The 14,529-nt window shown below is 41.4% G+C and overlaps 1 long non-coding RNA gene across 1 annotated transcript in view; it reads right to left on the bottom strand.

Annotated features, from left to right (window-relative positions):
* The window catches only part of LOC113141152 (uncharacterized), a 33,675-nt gene that overhangs the window by 7,602 nt on the left and 11,544 nt on the right, over positions 1-14,529 (bottom strand). The window contains exon 2 of the long non-coding RNA XR_003296718.1: positions 766-843. This is a non-coding gene — a long non-coding RNA (uncharacterized LOC113141152). The remainder of the gene's footprint in view (positions 1-765; positions 844-14,529) is intronic.

Here is a 14,529-nt window from a genome sequence, read left to right as displayed (position 1 = left end):
CTTGAATTGTATGTAATTTCTATATTGAGAATATATTGTCTGAAAGGTGTAAAGTAATTTTCTTTTGGATTAATTTCATAGGTAAAGTATACTATTATGACTTTTTTTTTCCTTTAATCATGAATTATTTTTATTGTCAATATGTGACATATAAGTAATCTGATTGTTTTGAGTGTCAGAATAAAGAAGCTTATAAGAACATTATGTCTGCCTTCACACATATGGATGTTGCTGTTGTTAACTTCAGGGTTTTCTATCAAAAATACCCTTTTTTTTTTTCCTCTACCTGTGTTATTTGTTACTTTAAAAACATTTTACCCGACTGTAGTGGTGTCTGGCAATGCAGGTAGTTGTAAATATGGTCTACTTGTCTGGTGGGCAAGAGATCAACACGATGGGATTTATAAAAAATTTCTTCAAATTAAAAAATACCAATCGGGCATCACATGCATAAATAAACACACTGCAAATAGAGAAAACACAAGACATACAAGGTTTGAAAACTGAAAAATACATCAACCTTTCATCAGTGGTGCTCAAAAAAGGGCTTAGTTTTAATGTTGTGATTACATATAATAATAATAATTTTCATTAGTTCTGCTGTTCTCTACAGCATTTCTGTTTTTGGCACATGCTTTGGTGTGCCATATCTTAGAATTATATATAATATATATTTATATTTATTTGCAGATTTCTTGCCTATGGGTTGTTTATGGTTGTGTTTGTGTTTTCTCAGGTTGCAGTTTGTGTTGTTTGGGTCCATACCTCTAAACCAGCACCCGCATCTCTAATTTTGTCAGCAATTCAGCATGTTTGGTGTTGTGCTTCTTGATGGCCGTTTCTCTGTGGAGAGAGAATCAAACACTCAGAGCTTTGCTGACAGGATTAAAACACTACAGTTGGCTGGCAACCTACATTCTGTGACTGAAAAAATGGCCACAAAAATTCCAATCAGTATGGATGAGCTTGATGCTACTGTGCATGTAATTGTAAGTCAACTTGAAAAAAAAAAAAAAAAAAAAAGAAAGCGCATTCAGCCATTGTAGCATCTTGGTAACTGAAAATGACATTGATGCAATGGATATGTCACTACATATGAATTGGTTAGGGTAACACAATAACAAAATCCAAACAGAAATTTCCAACTATGAACATAATATCCATAATAAAATGAAAATAAAATGGCAATTATCTTACTATCAGGCTGAAGTTGCATTGCATTGCACATAACTAAGCACCATCTCTTTGTAATTTGGTTGAACTGGTCCTTTAATGGGTTCAAGATTTAAAAAGTAAAGTGTTGTTTTATGAAATTAAGAGCAAAAGAAACACATGGCCTAAAGTTTGAACTAACCCTCTCCTGTACTCTTCATGTACGTGCGTGATTAACTATATATATCTCCAGTGCTATCGTGCTCCCTCCCTGCTGACCTATGAGACTGCATGTGGATATTTTTACCTGGTGGGTCCCTGGTGAGCACCTGAGGTATAGAATAGGTAGAAGAGTTGGTGAGGGGAAAGTTCCTCCATGAGAAGAGAGAGATACAAGGGGAGGCCGTGCAAGATGACTGATCATGCCACGTCTTTGACTGTATGTCTCTCTAGATTGGAGGCTAGGGGGTGGGGTAATGCACTACAAAGCCTATACAAAATTAAAGGCTCATCATCTTTCATTTATTTATTTTTTTTGTCAGAAGCTCCATGGAGGTGCTGAAGATCAGTCTGAATTAACAAGCATCTGTCATGACACTCGTCTTGCCTTGCTTGCCTCTGACAACCATACACCCCACCCTCTTCTCCCACTGCTTCCATCCAGCCCCTTTACACTGAGGCTTTTCCCTTTGCAGTGCCAAACTGCCGATCTCCACTTGTAGCGCACTGTGATCTTTATTCTGGGGAGAGCTTAGCACTAGTTTTGGCAGGCATAAGGTCTCTGCTCCCGCCTTTTTTTTTTTTGCCATATTACAAGACTGGGATCAAACGTGAATGAAGCTGTTGTCTCTCTGTTTTCAAACTTCCTGCAGTTGAGTTTTAAATGTTTTCTTTTGGCTGCATTGACTTTATCGGTGTGTGTTACACTATGAACTTTTCCTCCTTGTAATGGTGTTCATTACATAGATGGGAAAAAATGCAGGGGCAGGATGACTGACTGTGCTTTTTATTCTATACACTGTCCCATATGTTTGTAGTTTTTTCCCCAAAGATCTATTTTCTATCCTATACGTTCTGTGAAAAGATCCTCACTCCTAAAAACACGTTTTAGGAAGAAATAAAGCACTGAGCTGCTCCACATTGATTTTTTAATCACAACTTACTATGTATGCCTATCAGAAACATACCGGTAACATTCTGCATATTTACCAGTTTCCCCACTTTTCTCCCCTGTTTCCAGTAAATACAAAAGGAAGAGCTGTACTCAGTATTGATGGACATCACAGATGAAAACAATGAAGAGAGAAGTAGCTTTAAGAAAATAACATAAGAAGAAGACAACGAGGAGTCCCTCTACTGAGGCTGGCAAGGGATGACGGGAGGCGTACAAAGTGGCGCCAAGGCAGCGGTGTCAAACCAGCCACAAACTTGACAGACGGAGTGAGCCAGTTTCCACCAGGGACCACCTTTTTGCCGAGTAGAAAAAGACAGAAAGTGAATGAAAAGTGTCCCGTTATTATAAAACATTTTATTTTTTTATACTTTTGTGATTTACAATGGTAAAAAAAAAGTGTGTATAAAGCAGTATATATGTACAAATCTGTTTTTATGTTTTTTGGTAAGGGAGATGAACAGTTGGCCCTTGATGCTGATTCTGTCGTAAGCAGGAAGGAGGAGGGAGGAGGGAGGGGGGAGGACCCCCCTTCCCTCCTCTCTATGGCACACTGCTCTGTCGCCAAGATAAACAAAAACATAAACAGAAAGGTGGCAGGGAGAGCTCAGAATCCAGGCAGAAGCACTTTCTACACTGTACTTCCTGTGGGTGGAGTCAAAGGTCAACTTTCTGGTCTCACTGCTCCGCCTTCTTCCTTCCAACATCCCCAGTTTCCCCCTTTACTTCCTTTTTGGGCTGGTGATGTCACTCCTTCCTCCTTGTTGCGGCGTCACTGGTCGGCAGCGCCTCTTGTTAGCAGCGTCCCCCCGTGGATACTGTCATGATGTCACTTCCTCCTGGCAGCACCATTGGGCATCCCTGCCCTCCCCAATGGGAAGCATCACTGGTTTACAGTGTTGGGGAGTGGTGGCGGTGAGCCACGGCAGGACGGTGAGACGGTATAAAGCCAAGCCTCCCCGGTCTGCCCCTCTCCACGCCCCAGCAGAGGTCAATGACTAAGGACTAGTTTGAGAAAATGGCGCAGAAGTCGCCAAATTTACTCACCTGCCAGACTTCGAGCCCAAGCCTTTGTGTCACTCTGCACCAACAAACTATCAGACCAACATGGTAATAAGGTGCGTACAACTACCAAGGATGCACGTTTCCACCTGACAAGAACAACTCATCAACAACCATGTAACAAATTGAATTGTAATCGAATAATCCCATTGTACTACATCAGCAGGTGCATAACCAAAACACAAGCCTGAGGCATATAGACTAAGTCGCTAGATAAAACATTATAGAATTACAGTAGTGCCCATCCAATGGTAAACAAGGAACGAGGGCTGAAATATGTCAATTTTTTGTCAATGTATTCTGAGAATATTTATTTGTGTGTTTTTATGTTTTTTTTTTTGCAGCACTGAAAACTCTTAAAGAGGAAAAAAAGTTTTAATTTCAAGGACGCAAAACCTTAATTCTTTCAGGAGAGTCACTGTAAACGTGTTTAAAACAAGAATGTTGGTTCAGTTCTTTGAATGTACTTTAATGTCTAGGGTGTCCAATAAGTATGTATTCTTTTTCTGTATATAAATATATATACATATCTATTATATGGGCCGTGGTGATGTCAGGGAGTAGAGGGGGTGGGCAGGAAAGCCCCTGGCCCCAAACATAGATATCAGAACCTCTCTCACACTAAATATGTCCCTGATATTTACTGTAACATGTGACCATGTGTTATATCATTGAAAGTGTGATGGTGACAGTGTGAATTGATTCCCCCCTCCCCCCCAGAACCCCCCTTTACTACACAAAACAACAGACACACATACACATACATCCTAATCATAGATTTACAATACATACAGAATTACACAAACTATTCCAAACAACATCTTTACCCCGTTCAGACAAAAACATCACTTCTACCCGACAAAGACTTCAGGAAAAGGAATCAAATCGTAGCAGTAATTCTGGCACTCCAATGGAGCTGCGCAGACTTGCTAATTAATGCAAGGTGTTGTGAGTGTCAGATAAAAAGCTGACGAATAATGATTTATCTTTTCTTACTTGAACCAAAGTACGATTTGAACACACAGTCTCAGTGCTCTTTGATCAGGAGACAGCGAGAATCCGTGATGACGGCGGAGCCTGGATATGTATTGACGTGACCCAGATTTCATTCACTCATCACTGCAGAGGAAGAGCTCACACTTCTGCTAATATAACGAGCCCTGCTGATGAAGCCCAGCTCGCAGCTTCCTACAGCAGCCTTGGTTTATGAGCCGCTGTTCTCATGCAGACCCTAGTGGGCGGGCGATTTTATTGCATATTGGAAATAACTTGCTACCCCTGAGATGAAACTTTACTATCAGAGGCAAGCAGGTTCAGGTGAAGCACAACTTTGTTTGAGAGTTCAGGGTAAACTACTTAGTAGTGGTTTTGTGTAAATTGTTCTAAGAAGGCACCACTAGGTTAAGTTCCTGACTTCCTGTACAAAACTGCAGTGTGTACTGTTAATATTCTGTACAGTAAATCTCACCTCACACTTCCTACCTTCATCTTATTTCAGGTAAAAGAAAAAAAAACTTGTTCTGTATCAGGGCTCCTACCCACGCAACCTCTGTTCATCTGTAGACAGCTTCTTATATATTACTAAGAGTATCTATGTCATGGCAACTAACTGTTGTGAAGTCTAATTGGGGTAAAGTTGGTCATTTGTTCCCCCATGCAGCGATCATATGCAGGCTTAATATTTTCATACCTGTAGGTTTGTTTGAGAGTCACATGATTCATCTGGCCTACTTGGAGCACTACAAACTTGGTGGGTCAGAAACAACTTGGTAGCAGGTTGGAGTTTTAGTGGGACAGAAACTTTCTGGGAGGCAGAGCTGCTTTGGAGGCAGATTCAGATTAATTGGCAGAGATAAAGAACCACAGTTTTTACTTTACTTTTGGCTTACTACCACTAAGTTTTAAACATGTCATGTGTGAATTGCAAGGAAACAAATGTCACCTATTTACTCTGGTTAGCTACTAATCGATAAACTATAAAAGGGTGCAGCTTTTTAGGAAATCCCATGAAAAGGCAAAAAAAAAAAAAAAATGGTGTGATTTTCCAGTTTTCATTATCAACTCATTACTATGAACCATTGCCTATGAACTCTAAGGCCATTGGTTTATAAATATTTAAAAATGTCCTACAATCATAGTTTCATTACTTAGATTTTTCAAAAGACATCACTATCATTTTTATCCAGCAAACAAGAGAAAATGTTTCATTTGTTGGGGGCAAATTTCAGTGCTGGATTAATCCATAAGTGGTGTTAGTGAGTATTTCATGCAGCAGGACGGTGTTTGTGGGACTGAGCCAATATGAAGTACAACGTGTTTGTTCATGGGAATGAAGGGACATGTCATCCAGTGCAACAATGTGGCTCATAAATGCATTTTTAATAGTTTTTAGACAAGGCTGGAGCTCAATAGCATAAATCCCGGGCTGCGCCATACTTATTAGTAGAGTCAAGTAATTGTCAGTTTTTGTGTTTTCATGGGATTTGAGCTGCATCTCTGCTTATTCCGTCCTAGATCTGAACAATGTTTTGCTAAATTGTGTGACAGGAAACTGTTATGATTCAACACTTTGTTGGGTTTTATGTTTAAGGTTTTCTATGGGACAGTCATGCAGAGTTTAGGTTTGATATTTTCAAACTGGAAGTCGAGCAGCTGACTCCCAAGGTTTAGGCAAAAAATAGTTACTGTTGAATGTGATGCACATACAATAGCAACATTTACAGCTGTATATCCAAATGACGCCATTATTTCTCAGTGTTTCTATTATTATTGCTGTTATTATTTTAAGGAGGGAGTTATATCATTGCCATTTTAAGTATGATACAAAACTTAGCTTCAATTAAAACTAATACACCACTAGACATCATGCACATCAGTACATCACTTCCTCTCTAGTATTTGGATATTTACTTTATTTAAAAATATTTCTGCAAATATAATTTCTTGTATTGTGTGTCAAGAACACATTGAGAAACAGCTTGCTATAGATGTCTGGGCACTAACTTAAAAAAAAGTAATGTGGCCACATTTGAGCTGCATTATTTAATATTTTTGTCACTTGTTTTAAAGTTGTTTTGACCACTTGGGTGCACAACTACACATTTACACAGTTCAATTCATGGAATTTTAAGTTCTCTAATCTAACCAGGTAGTCTATCTTGTCTTCCATGTTAGTAGCTGTACTATGTGCACCAGTCAGATATGGGTTGAAAAAAATCATTGATGTTTTTCATGTTAATGTACTTTCATTGCCTTTATTTATTTGATTTTTTTTACCGAAAGCAACTTTTACCTAAACTGCGGTTGTTTGTCTCTGCTCTAACCACTGAGTTTATTTCCATGTCCCTGAGTTCTGCCTTTACAAAACCATGAATCTAAAATTCCAGTCTGCACCTCAGCAGTGGGATGGAGCGGGGGGTGGGGTTGAACTGAACCTCCCTTCCTTCCTTTAGATGCCTTCAGCATAAAGAACTGGTCCTGATCTTCCTGAGCACAATTGCTTGAGCTGTGACACTAGCAGGATGGCCCCTGTGTGAATCCCCCGCCTCCCTCCAAACCCCCACACACCCACCCCATGCATCATCCTCCCTGCCACCTTCCCATCCCCTCCCCCCCAACATGAAGCCTTCTAGTATGTGAGTCGACTGGCCCCTTTTGTACTCCTGGTGTTCTGTACATAATAAGCCTTCCTTCACCCAGCTGTCCATTCAGGGGAAAAAAGAAAAAAAAAAACAAAACAAAACAAAAAAAAAAAAAACACCCTTTGATTCCCCGAAATCTTGTATTTTGTTCTAATAATGACAAATTTTATTTATAAGGATTTTTTAAAATCTATCTCTCCTTTTTGTAAATGTTCCAGTTAAATAAAGTTTAAAAATGTTAAAAAATTAAATGGATATATTGAAAGGTTAAAAAAATGTCTCTAGAAGTCCCTGCCCCCTCCTCTGGCTCTGTACTCTGAATTTTGTGTTTTGTTTTTTCTCTTTCTGTATGCTTCTCTTTATGTGCTTCAGATGAAGAGTTCTATTTATTATGACATTAACGTTATTATAATTATGACTAATTATTAATATTATCATCATCCTCATCATCCTCATTATTATCATTAATAAACTTGTCTACTTCAGCCTCGCTGTGGCAGCACTGTTTTGTGGTGAGTGATGAGTTTTTGTGTGCTCGGTGTGTGCACTGGGACTCGTAGTAAGACTACATATCCCATGACACAGTATCACTCTGATGGTATCAGATGAGCCAGGTGGAACAGGGCGGGGCCACACTCCCAGACCCATTTGTCTTATGCCAAACCCCCTCCGGGTTTACAAGATGGAGAGCACCTGTCTGTTACTGAGGCTGCCATTTACCCAACTGGAGCAAAGACAAACTCTGAGCCCAAAGCCTGTGAGTGGAAAAATATAGACGCACACCTTCAGGGGAAAGGAGAAACAAAAAAAAAAAACAAAACAAACAAAAAAAAAAAAAAAAAAAAACACACACACACACATACACACACAAATGTAAATACTCCAGAAGATCAGTGCCTCTCCATCATTGCTGACTTTGTTTAATCCTTTGAGCCTCAACAAACAACAGGGGGATGGGATTTTTCTTTTTTGTCACAGCCACAAAAACAAAATTGAAAATTCAGAAAACAGTTCTGTCACTGCCGTGCCACATTCAAATGAGCACGACGCAGCCTGTGCACACTTCCTTTCAGTAAGTAAATGCGCATCCCTTTTTTTAATTTTGGAGTGTTTATTACATCAAGACCAGAGCCAAGCCACAGTTAAATCAGACTTTCACTTTTTTCTTTCATCTTTTCACTGAGCCATCAGAACCAGGGTCAAAACAGGTATTAATGTTCACACTGGGTACTTAAACTGGAAAGCTACAAGACATCAAAAAAGGTGTGAACCAGCATGCTCCTCATTAAATGCTTAGTTTGGCCATATATCAGTCAACGCAGGGTGAATATATAGTCAATGAGTCAACATTATATTATTTTACTCCTCAGAAAAGTGAGCTCTATTACTTAATAAACTGTACAAACCTCCCCACACACACACACACATTGTGCCTTCTGTATTTAACACACATGGAAATACATAACCAAACACTGTGGATTAACAAGCAGCCCAGCACTCATTTAACAGCACCAGTATCTCCACTCACAGCAGCAGAGGTCCTGACCTCACAGCGAGGCTGCAGGGTCCGCACACCTTCCGACACCGAATAAACAGGTGAGCCATAAAAGAAGGCTTACCATGCAGCCAAGACACCGCAACAAAAATCAGACGACTTCTGAATCACCAGAAAGACTTTTTTCATTTGGCAGACGCATTTGCCTGAAGCAACATACAAATGAGGTACAGTCTAAGCCACAGCAGAACAAGGAGAAGCCTTTGAGAATAAATGTTGCAACACTCCTGACACAACTTAGCAGGTTCATGAAGTAACATACTTCAAGTGCACTTTTTCTCCTCATTTTGCAATCCTAGCTGCCTTAAGTCCTTTCATTAGGGTAACACATCACAGACCTGTTTGAATACACCTCATTAGGCAGTAAAATTAAGCAAATAATTCTTGTGTGCCTCTTGTTTGAACATACAGAACGTCTTTAGATTCTAATATGCAGCTGGGACACAGCCACTGTATACTGTTGATTTATCAGCTGGTATAAACAACACAAACAGGTTTCCTTTAACCCTTAAGTGTAACAATGCCTTGCTCCACTTTTAATACCACATTTAGTGCATGTAATGTCATCTCATTCCCACTTGGGGGCACCATCTAGCCGTCCCATACATTTCTACCAGTGGTTTCAGCAGTTGTATACTTAACTCACTAGCGCTATAGTTTTCAGCTTCGGCCATTACTGGCTTGTGTAACCTGGAGTGGTTGATCTTCCTTCACAGCCACACCCATAGGTCTAACCCACCAGCTCCTCTCAGACACCTAAGACACCTCAGGAGTGAAGTATTAGCTCCCCGTTTTATTCATACATGTAATGGTTGATTGAGGTCAAATAGGGATCTCAAATATGATAAAAGCATCTGTTGGGCTCAAATAGAATCTGTCACCTCAACCACAGCAATTGACCATAATCACACAATTATGAAGCGATGAGACACTTTGGCTTTATGGGGAGGGTGCTTTGCTAAAATGGCCCACGTAAAACCCCATCTGTACAAATGGGCCTTGGATTTCAGCCAAAGCAGGGGCTAAAAGACCCAATATATCAACTCATGGCACATCTACCAGAGGGGAGCAGAGAACGGCTGACAAAACAGCGAGTCTGTTGATGTCAAAGAAAAACATGGTTCAATCAATTCTGTAGGTACAGGATTCCCTTGCGTAATTTTAGCAGCAAATAAAATTAACAGAGATGATAAATGAGTCAAATGACAACTGGAACTCAACCAGCTCACAACACAGTTCACTTGTCAATTTGGATTTATACCGATGATTAATCTCAGCTGAGCTTGTTTTTTGACTAGAGTTGTCTGTGCACTAAGCTGTAGTTACAATGAATCCGGTCAAACACAACAGTCTGGTCATTTGTGAGGGTGTTCTGTTATATGGTTTTAATATTTTGTCCATGAAAACTCATTGTCAGTGAGTACAGACCAACATCTTGGTAGGAGGAATTACAGTTCATTACCACAAAACCTATTTAGTAACCATAAATAGGAATAAGTGGGTATAGATAATGGATGGATGTATTATATTGCAGGTGGTAAAAATGAAAGCCACCAATAAATCAGGATTTTTTTTAATGTCATATTTTTTCATGCAGAAAAGCATTAACTATTTCATGTCTGTGTTGACTGGATGTTTGGGTGCTGCAGGTTCTGCTCCTCAGCTTTACTCTGTTCCTCAGATGGAGGAGGAGCAGCAGGTTTCTTGTCTGGAGCTTTAGACAGTGCATCCATCAGCGTGGCGCTCCACCATCTGCTGCTAACGCTGCAGAGCTCGGCCCAGCAAAGTGCCATCTGCAGCTTCTCTTACAACGCTCTGACAAGTTTTACTCTGGGCTCACAACACGCACCAAGTGGCCTTTAAAAAGAAGAACAAAAGCTATTTCATAAAACTGATTACCATACTTATAATTTAAAAAGGCAGCCACCAATAGGAAAATAAAAGGGATAAACTATACTCTACATTACATGCTCCTGTAGCATTAATCATCCAACATACTAAAGGTGAATGGTAAGATATATTGTTCATATGACCTCGTATTAACAACCTACTAATTATTCTGACAGTGTTTCGCACAGATATGGATTCATGCTGTAATTACACTGTCTGTCCAGAAGAGGAAGACAAATGCCTAAAGATTACCCTGAAACACAGACACCCAGGGAGAAAAACAGACTACATGACCTACACAGGAATATTAATGCTTGCACTTGATCATAATAAGCTTGATATTAGAATAAAATCACGTCACTGAAACAAACTTGCCGTCATTTCACTTTTGTAAGCATCTTAACGCCAAAGCTGCTCTGCAAGAATTAAAAAATCCTGCTACTCTCACTGCTACCTGAAAAAGCTTGTCAGCACTGTAAGTAACATTTTGACAACATTTTTAAGTAGATTTCCTTATTTGACAATTACAGCTACCGTTACAGGTCCAGCAGCCCTGGTGAAGGTAATGCAAGACAGACACTGAAAGAAGTGGATCAAATATGTATTGAAATCGCAATAGAATGCATCCCATGTAGTTTTACTCTATTTACTGTATAACCCTTTTGTTTTCCTTAAAGTGGTTTTAAGGTTATTTAAATAATCTTTTCCCATGCTGACAGATCAGGGAGCACCCCATCTAGATTATTTGTTGCACTTCTTTGTTCAAACTATATGATGTAGAAATTCAAACACACCACATTTTTATATGACTGCTGAAAGTTAATTTACATTGCATTTTCAGGGTAAGTACTGGGTGGTGTTCACAAAGATATGAAGTGTTTTGCAGCAATTTTCTTTCTGCATGTACTGCATAGAGGGTGGCCATCTTCAGTCAATTTTCCTCAACGCTCCTATTCAAAATATAACCACACTTGGGCAACATACACTGCTGATGTGTGAAATGCATTAAAGCATGTAAGCCCACCCAGGCCACCACATTTTTAATGATAATTAAAATCTGAGACTACAAAATAATAACAGGATGGAACTTTACCATGTTTTACCATGAAACTGGTAGATATTTCATCTCTAATGCACAGTATGAAACCACATTTACTTTACGTTCAACAAGCCAGACATAAGTGTCTCCCCCCTTCAGTTTTTATATTTAACCAGCAGTGTGCACGAAAGTGATGTGACTAAAAGTCCTGCGGTCTTTGAATGTATCTAATGCTACCTGTCATGTCATGGTACAAACCACATTTAAACAAGTTGTGCGTCCAGCCTTGTCAGCAGGGCGCTCCCACACTCAAACTTTTAGCAAGAAGAAATACTGGCCTCTGTAACAGTTACCCAACTCTGGACAGCTTAATATGATTGTGGTTTAATACCCATTACAACAGTGTGGAGGTGCTGTCATTAAGAATTCAGCTGGGCTGAAATTCACTGTCCCTGCATCAAGCTATTAGGGAAAATAATGATAAGAATCCTGAAAGGAGTGCTGCTATAAATGGAAACAAAAGTGCTGGGCTCGACAGAACAGGAGCTCCAGCCACTATTTGCGGGATTAGGTGAGCACAGAGCTGATGACCTGCAGTCTTGTGAGTTATACAAGGTCAGGCAGGGAATTGGGTGATCTGAGAGCAAGGCATTAAAAAAAGCCACTTTGTTGGAACGAGGCAGCGAAACAACGACAGTAGAGACCAATGGAGAATTTAGGCTGAGGAGGAAATAGGAGAGCGAAAGGAAGGAAAAAAAGATAGAATGAACTGGGGTATGTAAAACAGAAATTTTCATGGGACAGAGCTTCAATTCATTATTTTTTTCACTCAGTCAATCTCCAAATTAATTGAACAATTGTTTAACATGAAGCACTGGAATAAGTAGCAAATCACATTTTAGTCACAACCAGCACATATTAAGCATTTTCCTCATTTTCTCCATCAAAAACAAAGACGACTACTAAGAAGCACCAATGGACAAAGCATTTTCATGGAAAATACTAAATGTAAAATAACTTGTTTGCACAAAAAAATATTTTGCCTTCGATTTCTTTTAATCAGAACTGGTAGATGAAAAAAACTCATAGGAGATCATTTTCTGTAGTCAAGAACAGTAGGAGGTTTGAGGTACAGGGTGAATCCAAATACAGATGTCACAACCAGAAAGGAGAATATATATCCTAATTTCTAATATCTATTTATCTTATAAAATGAACAGAGGTCTCAAGGAACAGCTATCAGCTAAATATAATAACAGTGATCTATACCACCCCCCCTTCCCAAAACCTGCTCTGCCTGTTATAGACAAATGAATTCCAAGCTCTCAGGATAAGTAGAGTGATGATGCTGCTCTGTCACCTCTCATGGTTTGGCCTCAAACCCAAATGATTCATCTTCACCCTGTTAGTACAGTAGGTACTGTACGTTTCAGGATCAGTCAAACTCCACTGTTTCTTAAAACGAAAGTTACGCATGTAACTGCGGTTCTATGAATCCTGAATGACCGCCAGAGGGCGGTGCTGTAAGCACTCAATGTTCCCTTCGCGCATGCGCAGTTCGAGTATTTATACCAACAAAGTCACGTGTGACCCTGGATGACCCCCGGAGGTGATATATTCCGGCGTCATCCAAGGCTCTTTTCCTACAGATTCTTCTCGCGAGAACGCGAGGATTCTGAGGGACAAGAGAGCTCTGGCGGTCAGAAAGGATGAAATAGAACGAAAGTTACGCATGTAACTACGGTTCTATGAATCCTGAATGACCGCCAGAGGGCGGTGCTGTAAGCACTGAATGACTTATACCAGCGAAGTCACGAAGAATCCTGAGCATCCCTCTCACGGAGAGGGCCCCCAGGCCTCCGTCCACATCCAGCGGCTGAGGAGTGACAACATTCAGCCTATAGAACCTGGAAAATGTGTTGGGTGATGTCCATGAAGCCGCAGCACATATATCGGCCAAGGGTACTCCTCTCAAGGCCGCCCACGATGTTGCGACACCTCTAGTGGAGTGGGCTGTCACGCTCTGCGGCAAGGTGCGATTGTCTGCCGTGTAGGCATGCGAGATGACCTCGACAATCCAGTGGGAGAGGCGCTGCTTAGAGAGAGCGCGACCCCTCTTAGGTCCCCCATAGCACAGGAACAGCTGGTCAGCTGTTCGTATCGCCGCTGTAGCTGCCATGTATGCCCGCAGTGCGCGTACCGGGCACAGTAATCTCAGCCTGTCCCCACTTGATTCCGGTGGGGGGTCAAACCGCGCAAGCCGTATGGGTTGATTGCGGTGCGAACCAGACAGCACCTTTGGAAGGAAGGCTGTGTTTGGCCACAGCGTAACGCCAGACCCGTCTGGACTCCATCTCAGGCATGTATCACTGACAGATAGGGCATGCAGCTCGCTGACGCGTTTTGCAGAGGTAATGGCCAGCAAAAACGCAGTTTTACAAGATACCCACTTCAGTTCCGCCTGTAACAACGGCTCGAAAGGAGGCGTGCACATGCCCTCCAGTACCAGCAGCAGGTCCCATGCCGGTGCACGTGGGCGTGTCGGAGGGCACAAGCGCCGGGCGCCCTTCAGAAAAAGAGATACCAGTGCGTGACATCCCACCGTATTGTGGCCCGCCCAAACATGGTGACATGATATTGCAGCCACATAAACTTTCAGGGTAGAGGGGGAACGGCCCCTCTCCAGGAGGGATTGAAGGAAATCCAGGATCGTGGCCACTGGGCAAGATACCGGATCCTCCGCACGCTCAACACACCACTGTGCGAACAGCTTCCACCTGTTCTCATACTGCTGGCGAGTGGACAGTGCCCTGGCGTTCAGGATGGTCTGCCAGACAGGGTCCGAGAGAACTGTCCGCTGCAGTTCGGACCCTGCAGCGGCCAAACCCACAGCTGGAGACGTCGAGGATTGGGGTGCCAGATCCTCCCTCCCAGCTGGGACAGAAGGTCTGCCCTGTGCGGAAGGCACCATGACCTGCCGCGACAGAGCTCACACAGCAGTGGGAACCATGGCCGTGCT

This window comes from Mastacembelus armatus, chromosome 8 (genome assembly GCF_900324485.2).
Source record: "Mastacembelus armatus chromosome 8, fMasArm1.2, whole genome shotgun sequence".
Taxonomy (NCBI): Eukaryota; Metazoa; Chordata; class Actinopteri; order Synbranchiformes; family Mastacembelidae; genus Mastacembelus; species Mastacembelus armatus.
Note: the sequence above shows the minus strand (reverse complement) of the source record. Positions and strands in the feature narration are given on the sequence as shown.